The sequence below is a fragment of the Sorex araneus genome, chromosome 1, assembly GCF_027595985.1.
Source record: "Sorex araneus isolate mSorAra2 chromosome 1, mSorAra2.pri, whole genome shotgun sequence".
Classification (NCBI taxonomy): domain Eukaryota; kingdom Metazoa; phylum Chordata; class Mammalia; order Eulipotyphla; family Soricidae; genus Sorex; species Sorex araneus.
The window spans coordinates 143978351-143995896 of NC_073302.1; positions in this window are offsets into that span (position 1 = coordinate 143978351).

Consider the following 17546-nt stretch of genomic DNA (forward strand, 5'->3'; position numbering starts at 1 on the left):
ATGCTTTTGTAATTTGGGAGTTAATTGACTCCAATTGATATTCACTCCTGGGCATCTGTTTTCTCGATTTAGCCTCAGTTGCCCTTTCTTTCTAGTACCCCTAAAGCAGGGTCCCAATAAGGGATGGATCCAGGGCAAATTGTGAGCTACCTTAACACCAAAATGGGTCTGGCCAAAGTGCCATACTACTTAACTAAAAATTAAGGGCATGGTCATGGGCAAATTCTGTCATGATCTAAAAAGTAATAACTGGAGTAGGACCCTGCTAGGGTTAGGAAAGATTAACTGGCCTGAGCACTGTAGTCTGGGATCTATAGCAAGATGTTCCCAGGAGAGTCTTCCTGCAAGCTCAATGTATCTCTTATGGTGTCCATAAAAAATAACTAATATTAAGAAGTGGAATTAAGCTGTTAATTAAGATGGTAATTAAGTTATTGGACTAAAGAGTGGAGAAACACAACACCCCTAGGTAATATTACTGCCTGTAAGCCTGATCAGGGATCAAGAAGGGCTTTTGATATGTTGATTTTGCTACGGATGGGTTGTGGTGTCTATCCCCAAAGTGGGGAGTTGTAGAGAGACTAGAGAGAGACCAGGGCAGCAAGATGGAGCATGGAGAGACTAGCAAGAGGAACAGAGGGGGTAAAGAATGTAGGGAAATAATGCAGGAGCAGGTGCATAGAGAGACAAAAGACGAGGCTGCGGGGACATAGCAGAGAGATGAGCTGAAGAGACAGGAGGAGGCAGGAATCAGGGGCAGTGTGAGACTAGAATAGAGAGCTCAGTGAGATTGGAATAGGAGTGTGAGGAGAATGGAATAAATGGCAACTGATCATCAAATAGACTGGACCTCATTTTCTTCTTTGTCTGCCCTATGGCAAGGGCTGCCCGGGTTGGGTGAGTGGTCCAAGTCCACCAAATGCAGGCGGTGAGAGAGAGCCCTGCAGGGGGCTCCCTAGCCACCCCAGTTATTACACATTACATATGTATACATTAGCCTACATATGTCTGCATTGTCAATATATATCTACATCAGCCTAGTTTCCTAAACTAACCTAGTTTCTTAATAATGAGTCACAAAGCCATAAGAGTTCACACATCTGAATGTGGGGACTGCAAAACTTCCTTAAATTTTGTTTTAAATTTATTTATGATTTATTATCTGTAACTTTTTTGAGTGCCTCTCTTATATACCTATATGTCCAAGTTTACATAAAAATTCCTCAAGTGAAAAGTAGCTGAGAGTGAAAAAAGTTTATGAAGTCCAATATCATAGCATGGTCTTTTTTCTTCTATAATTATAATCACTCACTGTTAGGAATCTGAAGGAGAGATGTCAGAAAATTTTCAGGATCAGGTCAATAACCTGATTATTTGTAAATTATTCCAGACAACATGATCAATTCCTCTCTACTATTATATTAGCATCCCTGTAGCAGAGTTAGTACCGGTTTTAGTACTGGTTAGCACTGGTTAGTGCAGTGATTATGGTACAGGGAAGGCAATCTGCAGGAGATAACTTAGCATGATTGAAATTATTTTGCAGGAAATTTCCATGTCTCATGAACATATTTTTGTGATTATATTAACTACTCTCTAGAGTATAGTGCACCCAGAGAAAATAAGACACTAGGAACTGCCTAAATAATTTCAATTCAGAGAGAATTGAATTTCCGCTTCAATTATCACCTTCAGTTCTCTTGTGGTTCAATGCTAGGGCCCAAGGATGCAGAGAGGGTTCCCCTGGCAGTACCAAGGTTGCTTTTACCTTTTCCTCTTTCTGGTGTAGGCATATAAAAACCGAGATGCTCCTTCAGAAAGGTAGACTTGTAGTTCTTCCCAATATAACCAAATTAAAGAAAGATTCTGAAGTAGAACTACCTGGCCTAGTTTATACAATATATGCACAATCTAACCTTTAGTACTTACAGAGAGGGAAAATAAGTTCTAAAGCTGATAAAAGTGTGTGAAAACTTAAAAACTAGAATAAAATTAGAGAAAGAACAAAGCAATGCTTACAAACATGAAAGATAAAAGTAAAAAGTATTAAAATATAGGTACAAAAATTCCTTGAAATTATTTTTAAAAGAGAGATAAAAATAATGCATGACTAGAATTCATTGATGAGACTATTAAATATAGCTCTCTCAAATCATCATATACGAAGTTAGTGGTAAAATTTTATGGTCATCATGATGACAATTCTCAGAATGTTCCATTTACTTTTTTTAATTCTTATTCACTTACCTCAGACCTACTTGTTTTGTGGTATTTCTAATGATCTAGTAGCTCTTTAATTATAAGATGCATTAATACATTATTTTTTGGTAACCAGAGAGTCAGAGAGATAGCACAGTGAGTGGGATGCTTGCCTTGCTTATGGTCAACTGGCACCAAAAATACATCCTGGAGCCCCAGCAGTGATCCCTGAGTGCAGAGCCAGGAATAAACACTGTGTACCACCAGGTGGGCCAAGAACAAAAAAAGAGAAAAGAAATTTCTTCTAGAATTCTGCATTTTTCTCAGAACATTTTATATCTATCATGCTTTTTTTTTTTTTTACTTTTGGCTGTCAGATGACAATTTATTTGTGTTCTGTAAACGAGTAAGACTTTCCAGAATGTGCTACAGATATGTAATCTAGAAGCAGTGACTTCTTAGTATAGGAACCAGCCTGTCTACGGCTGAAGGACTGTCAACTGTACTATTCTGTAGATAAGATATTTTGTAGATGAGATATCCTTCCCTGTATGGTTCATTTGGTGCTAATGTCAGTAGAAAATGTGGGAAAGAATTATAATACAATTCAGAGATACATGATAGTTGAGAAAAGGATAAAAGATGGAAGAAGCAATTGCACCATGACCATGGATTTCCTTCTTTTGAGATTAATCCTGGTGTCACAGATGACTGGTTTTTTCACTGGCCTTCATGAGAAGGAATGGAACTGAACTCCAGTGATGGGACTAAAGAGGTAATAGTGCTTTAATACATTTAAGGTCTCTTTGTTAGTGGAAGGGGGAAGAAACATAGCAGAATGGTAGAAATGGGTGGCAACAAGTGGAATTGAGGGAGTGTGGCAGTAGGGCTTTGATTCTCCTAGGAAAGTTTGCTGCGGGAGTGGAAATTGATCTGATGAGTTGACTAAAATCACAACTGTCAAGCAGTGCAGTGCAACATTGTAGAAGGTGAGTTCTCACTAAGTCAATAAATAAGATCTGCCTGCATTATTTTGTCAGCGTATCTTTCAGGATGCTTACAAGCATTGTACAATGTCCAATTCCTCTCCATCTTCACCCATATTGTGGTATTCCAGAGACAGTTAACAGCAAGGTCATTAACAGATCTTATGGTTGAATCTTTCCAGGTCAAATACACCTCTGTAGGGTATGTAGGATAACATAGTTTCAGGTAGTTTAGGTTTATTGGGTTACTCCTGTCACAGTGCTCCCATTCCTCTGTGTTTATTTGTAGCTTCTTCCTTAGTGTTCTGTTGACTTGTAAACATTGTTTTTCTCTTCTCCTTGAGTCCTTTGCATAGTTTATTCAGAGCCATGTCCTTTTTGTATGGACACAGGAAGACTTAACAAATGCTATGCTTTTGTAACCTGGGAGTCATTTGACTCTACATGATATTTTCCTCCTGGGCATCTGTTCTCTCAACCTAAGCCTCAGCTGCCCTTACTTCCTAGCACCCCCAAAAGCAGGGTCCTGACGAGGGACGAGACGGACCCAGGGCAAGCAGTGAGTTGTGTGCTACCCTGGCATCGAGATGGGCCTGGCCAAAGTGCCTAATGCTTAACTATGAGTTAAGAGCTTGATCATGGACAAATGCTGTCATGATCCAAAAAGTAAAAGCTAGATTCGGACCCTGCTAGGGTTAGGAATGATTAATGTGGCCTGAGTGCTGTAGTCTGAGTCTGTGGCAAGATGTTGCCAGGAGAGCTGCCTTGCAAGCCTCAATGTATCTTTTGCTATGTCCATACAAAAACAATTTGTATTAAGATGTTAATGAGTGTTTGGACTGAGGAAAGGAGAAAAACACCTTAAGAGTCAGGAAGGGCTTTGGAATGCCCAACCCTCAGGAAGGGCTTTCTTATGATGATTCTGCTACCTGGCTGTGTGTAGCCTAGGGGCAAGGGGGAGAGAGAAAAAGGGAGGAGAGAGACAAGAGAATCCAGACAGCAGTAAATCCAGAGAGAGGACAGAGCTAGGAGTGTGGGAGATGAGAAAGATGGAAGATTGAATAAACGGTAACTAATCAGCAACCAGCTTGGTCCTCATTCTTCCGTCGCCTGCCCTTGACCAACAGCCACACACAGCGGTTCCAGAGCACCTAACACGGGTGGTGAGACAGAGCCACTCGGAGAGCCAGCGAGTGCACACGCCCCTCGGCGTGCTTTAGTTTTTTACAGCATATGCCTTGCAAGTCCTTTTTATTCAGGCCTTTGTCCATCAAACTGCAACTTTTACTGTAAGTGATATCACAGCGGGTAGGGCGTTTGCCTTGCACGCAGCTGACCCAGGTTTGATTCCTTCATTCCTCTCAGAGAGCCTGGCAAACTATCGAGAGTATTCCGCATGCACAGCAGAGCCTGGCAAGCTACTTCTGGAGTATTCAAATACCAAAAACTGTAATAAGTCTCACAATGGAAACGTTACTGGTGCCCACTCAAGCAAATCGATGAACAACGGGACGACAGTGCTACAGTGCAGTTGTTCTAATTTAGGGATTCCAAATTCACAGTTATCTAAGCTAGTTTTGGTGCTCTTGCCTCTTATATACTTATTCCTATGCTTTTTCCTATATTCTCTATACTTTTTCAGAGATTCTGGAAGTGTCTTCTTTGAAAATCCTACAAAGTTTTAAAGTGGAGAAATAAATATCTCTCTTTTTTTCTAGAAAACCTTCTCTTCCAAGCTGCCAGTGTTGACCACTTCTTACTAACCACTATTCCACCTCAAGCTATCAACATTTCATGAGGGGATAGAGACAGACCTAGTATGGCCAGGAGTGGCCACTGGAGCCACTGAACTTGGAAGCCCATGTACCCCCCTAAACCCTATGCCCCCTGGAAAAAAGGTAAAAGTAAAAAGAGGGTAAAATTTGGTGAATTAAACCACATAGTCTCTATGTTCGTAGTGAAAAATTTCCAAATAATAAATGGCATATTAAAAAATGCATTTTTTTCATGAATTTGAAAATAGTGCTTTTTCTAGTGCTATATTTATTCCTATAAGCATGACCACAAACTAAGGTTTATTTATAGTAACTGAAGCTAGGAGAACCATATGGGAAAGGGCCAGGAGCTACTGGGAGCATGATGTCCATAGAATTGGCAGTATCTCCATCTCTGTAGCACTGTAGCTCTGTCATCTTGCTGTTCATCGTTTTGCTCGAGCGGGCACCAGTAATGTCTCCTTTGTGAGACTGGTTGTTACTATTTTTGGCATATTGAATATGCCATGGGTAGCTTTCCAGGCTCTTCTGTACGGGTTGCATATTCTTGGTAGCTTGCTAGGCTCTCCAAGAGGAACAAAGGAATCAAACTCGTGTCAGCCACACATAAGGCAAACACCCTACCTGCTGTGCTATTGCTCCAGTCCTATGTTATCGCTCCAGTCCATCTCATTCCCTATTATATGTGATTTTATTATTTTAATGTTATCCTCATTTCGACAATAGGAAAACATGAGCTTCCTACGACCATTAACATGTTAGATGGTTGGTCCAATTAGCATTGTGTTCAAAGTCCTTCACATAAAGTAAAAATCATATTTTTACTTAAAAATATTTAAGTACTATAATTTACAAATCTGTTAATAGTTTCGGGCATACAGTGTTCCAACTCTGAACCCCCCCACCAGTGTCAATGTCTATCTACCAATGCCCCAAGTTTCCCTCCCACCCCAGCCAACTTCCTTAGTGGGATAGTTTTTGGGTTAATTGTTAGAGTCTAGTTTATATATGTATACATGGTACTATTGTTGCTAATGGTTTTTATAAGTATACAGTTATCTCACCTCCATACCACCAAAGCTTCTAAGGCCCTTGACCAACACTCCTAGGTTGCCACATATCTGCATCTTTGTTTAAAAAGCGTATTTTCAAGAGCAGAGATACAATAAGTAAGGCCTTGCATCTGATTGACCCAGGTCTGATCCCTGTCCCCATAAATTGTACTCTGAGCCCTGCCAAGAGTGATCGTTGAGCACAGAACCAGAAGTAAACCTTAAACACAGCTGGGTGTGGCCCCCAAACAAAAAACAAAGCATATTTTCAATCCACTGTTAAGGTCCAACTTAGTGGTTTTCAAATTGGATAATTTTACCTCCAGATGACATTTCTTAGTTTCCAGATGACATTTGGGGGTTGCTACTGACATCTAGTGAGAATAATTCCAAGACGGTTCTAAATATCAACATAGCAATTCCTCTACCCACCAAAGAGAAGTTTTTAGGCCAAGATTCCAAAAGTACTGTGACTAATAAATACTGGTTTATAGTAATTACCCAATGATTAATTAGTTGATTTGTTAACTCAAAATCTATTTTTATGAATTTTTAATTCATCTTCTGATAACAATGTCATTCAAAAAGAGTTTTTTAATGAAGTCATAGATAACTCTCTGGTAACAGATAAAGTGCCTTCCTTCAATCAAATACATCAACCCAGAAGAAGATAGATTCTGGACTGGAAATTTAGGTACAAATAAATAAGTGGAAATGTAAAATAGTGTCCGAAATCTGATGACTTAGGTCTGTGTCCTCTGGCTACATATCTTGAACAAGTTACTCTAACTTTTCTAAGTCTAAGATTACTCAATTCTAAACCACAAGTAAAAACTAAAACATATCCTTTACAGGATACTTATAAACATTAAATAAGGTTATGAAGATAAGATTAAATTAAACGTATATGCATATATAGTGTTCATACGATAATATTGTGATTCACTGCCACTGAATCACTGTCCTCCCATTGTTCATCGATTTACTCGAGCGGGCACCAGTAACGTCTCCATTTGTTCCAACCCTGAGATTTTAGCAGCTTCTCTTATTCATCTTTCCCAATGATTGGAGGCTCTTTCAGGGTCAGGGGAATGAGACCTGTTATTGTTACTGTTTTTGGCATATCGAATACGCCATGGGGAGCTTTCCAGGCTCTGCTGTGCAGGCGGGATACTCTCGGTAGCTTGCCAGGCTCTCCGAGAGGTATATATATATAGGTATATATACCTATATATATATGTATGTGTTGTATATATGTGTATATATATTTCCCTTTATGATTTAATATTGGCACTATCACTGTCACTGTCATCCCATTGTTCATCAATTTGCTCGAGCAGGCTCCAGTAACATCTCCATTCATCCTAGTCCTGAGATTTTAGCAGCCTTTCCTTACTCGTCCTTCCAAATGGTGCCATATTGGAGGCTCTTTCAGGGTCAAGGGAATGAAACCCGTTATTATTACTGTATTTGGCATATTGAATACGCCACGGAGAGCTTGCCAGGCTCTGCCGTGCGGGCAGGATTCTCTTGGTAGCTTTCCTGGCTCTCTGAGAGGGACAGAGAATGTATATAAGAGAATACAAGCAAGTATGTCAAAATCAAATACATGTGTGCTGCTTTAAGTATATCAGTGAGCTAGAGTATAAGAAGTCTCCTTATTATTACTCTATAACATGCATATATATTGTGATTAAATTAAATTTATGTGCACATAATTTTCACACAAATATTAAATAAATGTAAATTATATAAATTTATATATATATATATACATATACCAGCAAAATCCAACACGCCATTTCGCTGGTAAAGACACGTACAGCACCTGGTCCGGACAAGGTCAGACGCGAACACCTGAAGAATCTGCTGCCAGTACTCATCAATACACTGGCCCGACTCTTCACACGCTACCTGTCTGAATGCAAGGTTCCACCCCAGTGGTAAACCAATGGAAAAATAGTTCTGTTGTACAAGAAGGGAGACATCTACAACATCGGCAACTATCGCCCAATCTGCCTGCTGTCTGTCGTCTACAAGTTGTTCACTCGTGTCATCCTGAATAGAATAGGCAGAACACTAGACAAAGGACAACCATGCGAGCAAGCCGGGTTCTGAAGGGGATTCAGCACGATAGACGATATCCACACAGTGACCAAACTCATTGAAGTTTCTCGAGAGTTCAAGATGCCGCTCTGTTTAACGTTCATCGACTTAAAGAAGGCCTTCAATTCTGTTGAGACTGAGGAGGTCATCGAAGCCCTAGCCAAACAGGGCAGGCACCAGTATATCAAAATCATCAGTATATACCAGTATAGCCAAACAGGGCGTTCAAACTCAGTATATCAAAATCCTCTTTGAGCTGTATTGTGGATTCACCACCAGGATCTCACCATTCTACAAGGAAGTGATCATTGATGTAAAGAGAGGGATGCGGCAGGGTGATACCATTTCACCAAAACTCTTCAGTGCTGCCCTTGAGAACATCATGCAACAATTGGAATGGGAAGGAATGGGAGTGAAGATAGATGGTCAGCAATTATACCACCTCCGCTTCACTGATGACATCGTTCTCATAACACCAAACATTAGCCAAGCGGCACAAATGCTGGCCAACTTCGACTGACCACGAGTGTGGAAAGGTCGGATTGCAGCTGAATCTCAACAAGACGATGTTCATGAAAAACGAACTGGTCCCTGAAGTTCCATTTGCTCTCAATGGAATGAACATCTCTGAATGCAGCAGCTATGTGTACCTGGGTCGAGAAATCAACATGAGGAATGACTTGGTGCCAAACTGCGCAGGAGGAAGAGAGCAGCATGGAATGCATTCAAGAGCATCGAAGAGGTGGTTAAGAGAACAAAGAACCTGCGACTCAGGGCACATCTTTTCGGTTCCACCATTCTTCCTGCACTAACATATACCTCAGAGACCTGGGCCCTATGCAAACAGGATGAGAATGCTATTAGGGTATCCCAAAGAGGAATTGAAAGAGCTATGCTGGGAATATCATGTCTCACTCAAGTGAGAGAAGAAATCTGGAGTACTGACCTCCATCGACGGTCAAAAATCAGGGATGGTGTCTCGTTTGCCAAGGCGTCAAAAGTCAGATGGGCGGTCATGTAATGTGATTCAGAGACAACCGGTGGACTAGAGCTGTTACCGACTGGATTCCATGGGACGTCAGAAGACCTTGTGGCCGCCCACCAACTAGATGGTCAGATTTCTTCATCAAATCTCTGAATGAACGATTTGAGGCTCTTCCTTTTCCTGGAGCGAGCAAATATCATTGGGCTGCACTGGCTTGAGACAGGGACAAATGGAGACGTTACTGGCGCCCACTCGAGCAAATCGAAGATCAACGGGACTACAAGTGATACAAGTGATATACATATACACTTTATGGATTTGGTGTTTACATTCTAATAAATACTTAATAAATGACAATATTTTTAATCAAATCTGTAATATGACAAGATATTATTTTCAATTTAATGGTTCCCATTCTTAGATGATTAAATTAAGATCCAAAAGGTGTAATATAATACCTTATTTTTCAATTTTATTCTATGTGAGGGTAGAAAATACACATCCAATATATATTCCTGGTTATATTCATTATTAAACTTTAATTAAATCAGAAAATTATGCAACTAATGCTGTCTCCTTCACAAATGGGCAACTGATGCCAAATATAAAATATCTTACACAATATTACCTTTAGGGGATGTTAGGATCTAATCTGCAATCTACAGACAACTGCTTATTTGCTAAAGTCACAGAAAAAGAATTTCACATTATTTCTATTTCTTTATTAAGGTTTTGGCCCTAATATGATTACTTAAAACATACTCATATTTAACTGTATAATAAAACAATGTTGTAAATCAGAGTGTTTTTATTCATATTCTCCACAAAGGTAGAAGTTTCCAAAAGAAAGATGATTAATTGGTTAATGGCAGCATAAATCATTCATAGACATTAGTTCAGAAAGGACCCAGTTTACCACGCACCTTCTTGACAGTAAAACAAATTATCTACCAACTGTAAAAAACCTTCTACAAATCTATCTAAATTGGTTAAGAATAATGCTAATGAAGGACTTGAGAGATAGTTCAGTGGGTAGAGTGCTTACCTTCCACATGGCAAAACCAAGCTCAATCCCAGCACTCTGTATCCCAACACCCTGAAGCCCACCAGGAGCAATCAGAGCCAGGAGTAAGGCCTGATCATAGAGTACACCCTGAGCAAAGCCAATTGTACCTCCCACACCCCCCAAAGAATTCTGATGACCAAACACATTTTGTAATAATAGATTGGGGGCTGGAGTGATAGCACAGTGGGTAGGGCGTTTGCCTTGCATGTGACCGACCCGGGTTTGAATCCCAGCATCCCATATGGTCCCCTGAGCACCGCCAGGAGTGATTCCTGAGTGCAGAGCCAGGAGTAACCCCTGTGCATTGCCAGGTGTGACCCAAAAAGAAAAAAAAAAGAATAATAGATTGGTGATCTGGGAGTTTTATTGTTTGATTGAATGGGGGCCACGTCCTGCAATCCTAATGGTTCAGCTGTCTGGACTGGCATGCTAGGGGTCATGTGTTGCCTTGAATCAAACACAAGGATTTACGTTTGTCAGACATATGTACTATTACTTGAGCTACTTGCTGTCTCCTTCATTACTGATGTTTTTGAAAATGAGTCAGTGTAGGATTTTCCAAGACTCTTTCAATATATGTGATATACCCTCTGTAGTTCTCCAAACCATGGGAGATCAAGAGTTTATCTGAAAATGAGAGAGGAAATATAGGCACCCAAATCATAAATTCTTCAACATTAAGGAAAATACTGATCCTCCTGCCAAACCCTATCTCAAACATACAGAGAAGGGTAAATGTGGATTTACCTGAATTCCGGGCCTACATTTATTCCCATTTGGACTGGGGAAGAAAGCTCCAAAAGAGGTTTGAAGTTAACACTTGAAGGCTGACTCTTTCCTGGAAATCTATTCTTTGCACTGCTATCATCTTCACTGAGGTGACAGATCATTCTTTTGACATTCTTCCAACATCAGGATAACAAAGGACTTGCCATTCTGACAGATGATGTGTTCAATTCTTTATTTTAAACAAGTGTCTTGATCCAACACAATAACTTTAAAAAAGATTCATCCAGCCCAACCCCTCATACAGGCAGGAAATTGAGAGAAAAGCCAATACATTTTTACAAACACTTCTTCCTCTTCTGATTTTATTCCAAGGTTCTATCCCTATTGATAGAATTTAGAGGACAAAAGACTCCATTGAAGGAGTTCATAACTTTAAGATTCCTGAAGTCAGTTGGGGGCAGTGAAGTAAAAAATAGAGATGACATCTAAAGACATAAAGAAGTTACCTCGTTTATATGTTTTCTTGCCCTTCTCTAATTGAGTGCAACAGTCAGAACTAAGGTTTTTGAACTCTAGGAGTGAAGCCAAATCCTCTAATGCACCAATTATATGATTCTTAAAAAAAGAAAAGAAAAATTTACCTTCCAACCCTTGTCTCTTCATTAAAAAGTGAAAAAAAACTTTTTAAAAATTTTCTTCTCAACTTTATTTGTCATTGTGTCTATTATATGCCATGCACTACTCTGAGAATTTTAGATACCTAAATATTACATTAGTTAATTCTAACTATTCTACCATTGTTATTTGCCCCTTAGAGATGAGAAAACTAATCATAAATGCTAGGAAACATGATCGACCTCACACAGTTCATTGTGAAAATGCCATAATCTTAATTCAGATTTGGAAGTCCAGAATATACACTTCTATTATTATGCCATGCCTGCATCTCAGTAATACCAAAGTTCTCATGTCATGAAGTTAACCTAAAATTAACCATAGTAACTGAATTTTCTGAGACTGAATTTTTATACCTGTATACAGCAGACAACACTTAAGATATTTCAAATATAAGATAATATTGCCTTGGGACAGCAGGATGGGGAGGAAGTCCATTCGGTAAAAAAGAGAGTGTTGCTATTGCTTCTTTCCAATAAAAGCATCCTGGGTGTTATTATTGACTCTAAGAGACTGCTCACGTCTACTTTCCTCTATTCTCCCACAGGGCAGGATCAAGGTGGCTCAAAATTGTTCAGCGTCCAATAGATAAAATCAGTTACATTTCTAAGAAATATAGACCCTCTCTTCTGTTTCTCTAATTTATCCTCTCTTTCTCTCTGTCTCTCTTTCTTTCTCTCTTTCTCTTTCTCTCCCTCTCCTCTCCCATGTGTGTGTGTGTATGTGTTTACATGTACTTTCAAACAGTGCGCAGGGGACTTGAGGGCCACTCCTGGTGATACTCAACCCATTGACCCTGCTTGTCCAATACTAGGTTCCAATTATGTGGTGTAATTCAGAGCCAGTCATGCTGGGGCCACCATAACTATACCTGGAGGTACTAGGGAGGTCATGAAGTGCTGTCATTGAACCCGTCTTTCTGCAAGCAAGACATGTGTCTCTGATCTCTGAGCTATTATTCCAGTCTATATGTTCTTTTCATTCTCTTTGTTTTGTGATCACAACAGCCTTGGTGTTACTTGGGACTATTTCAGGTATGATTCACAGAGGTCACGTCGGTGGTGTTGGAGATCAAACATGGGATTCCAACATGCAAGGCATGTGTTCCAATTCACAAAGTATGTGCCCTATCTTCTGTATCTTCTGTCTAATTCATCTTCTTTGGTAGTTTCTTTCTGACATATTACAGATTCAGTCAGACAAACCCAAGGTTTCGCCTATTCAGAGGGAAGCACGTTTAAACTGTCTACACTTTCCCTTTATGGCAAAAGAAACTAAAGTAGCATTCAATGAGTTAAGGAGTTTCTACTGAGTCTTCACTATAACTACATCTCAGGAGAAAAGGAAAACAATTTTTTCTTTTTTTTTTTACTGAATCACCGTGATATACAGTTACAAAGCTTTCATGTTTGAATTTCAGTGATACAATGGTTGAACACCCCATCCCTCCACCAGTGCACATTCTCCACCACCAATGTCCCCAGTACACCCTCCATTTTCAACCCTCCCCCTGTCACTATGGCAGACAATTTCCCCCATAATCTCTCTCTACTTTTAGGGGCTGGAGTGATAGCACAGTGGGTAGGGTGTTTGCCTTGCATGCAGCCAACCCGGGTTCAATTCCCAGCATCCTGTATGGTCTCCCGAGCACCACCAGGAGTAATTACTGAGTGCAAAGCCAGGAGTAACCCCTGAGCATCGCTGGGTGTTACCCAAAAAGAAAAAAATCTCTTTCGACTTTTGGACATTATGGTTTGCAATATAGATAGTGAGAACTTATCACATTTGGTCCTTTATCTACTTTCAGCACACATTGCCCATCCGGAACAATTCCTCCAACCATCATTGCCTTAATGATCCCTTCTCTATGCCAGCTGCCTTCTCCCCCAGTGTAGGATAACATGGGGTTTGTGCTATTAGCCTTGCTGCAGGGAACTTAGTTTACCTTAAAGCAATGTCCTTTCTGTATGGACACAGGAAGACAGTTAATAATTTGCTTTGTAACTTGGGAGCTGATTGACTCCAATAATATTTACTCCCAGGCATCTGCTTTCTCAACTCAGTTGCCCTTAGTTCCTAGCACCCCAAAAGCAGGGTTCTGATGAGAATGGGCCCAGGGCAAGCTGTGAGCTATCCTGGCATCAAAATGGGCCAGGTCAAAGCACCACAATACTCAACTATAAGTTGAGAGCATGGTCATAGACAAATGCTGTGATGATCCAACAGTAATGACAATCCTGCTGGGGTGAAGAAGACTAACCTGGCCTGAGGACTGTAGTCTGGAATATATAGTGAATGTCCTCAGGAAGAACCAAACTTTAAGTATGATATATCTCTTACTGTGCTCATACAGAATTATATTGCTAGAAATATTAGAAGTAAGTTTACTATAACTATTTAAGCAGATTACTAGCTGAGGAAGAAGAAAGGGACACACCCTGACACACCCTTGTTTGGACCCCACCCTTGAACAGATCTCCTAATTTCCTTAGATGAGATTTTGTTAATCTCCTCGAGAAATGGTCTTACCCTTCTTTGTTGATTTGTTAATGTTCAATCCATCTTTGTGTTACCACCCTATGTAATTTGCTATATAAACTAAGACTGTGAAGATGGGAGAGACAGAAGACATAAAAAGATAGGAGACAGAAGAAGGAGACAGGGGAGACAGAAGAAGAAGACAGAAGAGACAGAAGAAGAAGACAGAAGAGACAGAGAAGGAGACACACAAGAGGACATGGAAGAAGAACAGAGAACACAGAGAAGCAAAGACAGAGAGAGGTCAGAAGAGACCAGAGGAGAAACTACAGAGACAGAGACAGAGAGACAGACAGAAGAAAGCACAGGGGCAAACACAGAAGCAGAGCACAAGGAGACGCCGTCCCGATCCGGTCCATACACAGCGGCTCGAGAACACCGAACATGAGTGGCGCGTGCGAGAGAGAACTACCCTTAGAGCCCTCAGACAACAGAGCAATGACACATATCATCTCCCCCTCCCGTGCACCGCCTTATAATTTTTTACACCCCAGCTCATGAGACAGACTTCCAACTATGGAGTAATATTCTTGGACCCTGTGTCTACTGTCCTTGGGTGTCAGTCTCATACTATGTTATTTTATATTCCACAATGAGTTCAGTCATTCTATATCTGTCCCTATCTTTCTGACTCATTTCACTTAGGATGATACTCTCCATGAACATCCACTTATATAACACTTATTGCTTTTGTTCTTTTGAATGTGTGCCAACAAATTATTTTTAAAATTTGTTTTAGGCACTTGTGGTATACAAAACTGCAGTTGTATGGTATTACACATAAATCTTTCCAACACCACATCCTCTACAAGAGTGTCTGCTTCCCTCCACCACTGTCCCAATGTCTCTATGAATGCCTCCACTGTAGGAAGCTTCATCCTGTGGAACATTCTCAGTGTTCGTTGCTTTAGGGAATTTGCTATTCTCTTACTGTTTCTTTATATAAGTGCCTATATAAGTGCCTGTCTTACATTCTGTGTCTGTCCCTTTCCTGCAGCTAATTTCACTTAGCATGATTCTCTCCAGGTCCATCCACACAGCAAAAAGTTGAGTGATTTCATCTTTTCATAAGGTCAAACTTTATTCCATTGTGTAGATGTCCTATATATATATTTTTTTTAGTCGAGTCAGCTGTTCTTGGACACATGGGTTGTTTCCAGATTTTGGCTACTGTGAAGAGTGCTGCAAGGAACATAGAAGTCCAAATGACTTTTCTGAATAGAGGTTTTGAGCCCTTGGGGTAGATGACAAGAAGAAGAATTAATTGCTGTGGTTCATATGGAAGCACAACTTTTAGTTCTTTGAAAAGTATCCATATTGTTTTACAGAAAGGCTTAACTAGCTGACATTCCCACCAGGAATGAATGAGATTCCCTTTTCCCCACATTCATGCCAACACTCATTTTTGTTCTCTGTGACAAGTGCTAGTATCACTGGTATAAGATGACTTCACATTGTTTTTTGAATATGCATTTCCCTGGAGAAAAATGATGCAAAATATTTTCATATACCTTTTAGCCATCTATAGATATTCTTTGAGGAAGTTTCTAGTAATATCTCCCCTCACCCCATATTTTCAGATTTTATTTTATTTTTATAAAGTTGTTCACAATAATTTATTACATATAATATTCCAATACCAATCCCACAACCATTACACCTTCCCACCACCATATATTGAATGTTTCCACCCTAACCCCCAAAGCCTGCCCCTAAAGCATAATTTATTTTGTATTGCTTATATAACTATTCCACTAAAAATGATCCATATAAGTTTCCTTAGAGGAAAATACATGAATATTATTGTATTTCATCCTGGAGCCATTCAGCCCTGTCTTGGTACATTGGTGGTGTAGAGTATGAGATGTTGCACAGCCACAAATGCAGCCATGCACTCCAGGAATTCTAGAATTTTAAGTATGCTGACACAGCTGAGGTTAGTTTATTTTTTTAACTGCATATTGAATTTGAGGTCTGAAGGCCTCTCTGTGGTGTGTTGTTCTCTTCTGAGAAATTTATTTCTGAGTCTCTGGACTATGGCTGCTAATGAGCTTACGGCTCCAGAGGCAGCTCATGAGCATGACTGTCAGGCTACTGGAAGCATGGGGAGATGGGGACATCGCCCCTACCAACTCCATTCAAACCTGAAGATTTTGGTCACAAGTCCCGCATGCCTGGGTTTTTCAGCACATTCACTCATCTCACCCCATTTCTGATTAGACTGTTTATTTTTTGTTTTACAAAATTCTACCAGTGCTTAATACACCATGAATATTAAACCTTTGTTAGTTGAGTCATGGAAAACTATTTTTTCCCAATCTGTAGTGGGTAAAAAGAAATTTTTAAGACTCCCAAATACTCTAGACCTCCCTTCAGAACTTAGGACAAAATACCAGCAGTAAAGACAAATATTTATATCCCTGCCTGCATCCTCTAAGTTCAGTATCTTCCTCCCCAGGGATCATCAAATGTAACTGCTACTCATAAAATTTTTGTATTTGGGGACTTTGCTTAATTAATTAATCCTATCTCAAATGATTTATCAGAAATTTATTCTTAACATTGTTCAAAATTATGGAACACTTCTCCTGGTTGAAAAAAGGGGTTGGTGGGTAGTAGGAGAGGGACTGGGACAAAACAACATCAGATTGAACTTCTAAGGCTTAAGATCAAATGTATTGCACTTTATCAAAATTAAAAGCATCCTAATACTCCTAGCACCCCAATTCTCCAAACCTACTAAAACTGGACTTTAAAGAATATTACTAGACAACCATTGAGTCATTAAAATAATGATAATAATGTATTAATTAATAACTCCGCATTCAATTCTGAAGTATAGACGTAGTTAGTCATCAACTACATTAACTTCTATTAACTTGTAGGTAATAAGTTAGTCACCATAGATGTGATCAACATTTATGTTTTTTCACTGTTTTGGATTTTGTGCCACACCCAGCAATACTCAGAGAGATACTTCTGTTATGTACTCAGGAGACTGTGCAAGGCCAGGGGCCAAACCTCTCTTTCCCTTAACCCACTGAGACATCCCTCTAGCCTGTGATTAAGTAGCCACATACTGCCGACTACTGACATGGCTAGTGTTATCTTTCAAACATTTCCAGATATAGAATGTCCAGGGCCAGAATACCAAAATTCAGTTATAATATATCTCTGCTACGCTTGAGCTGCACACCCTTAGGCCCCCATTATTAGGATAAAATAGAGGCTATTTTGTCTTCAGCCAAGAGCAACTAACTCACAGGGTTTTTTTTTTTAATTCCTTTTCAAGTTTTTTACTTCCTAATTTCTAGATTCCACCTTTAATATCTTTTTTACAAGATGCATTTTAAGCTCATAAAGTATTCCCTACAGTTTGTCACATAAAACTTAGTGAGTCATGATTATCCAGTCTCTGTCTTCTCATGTCTTATA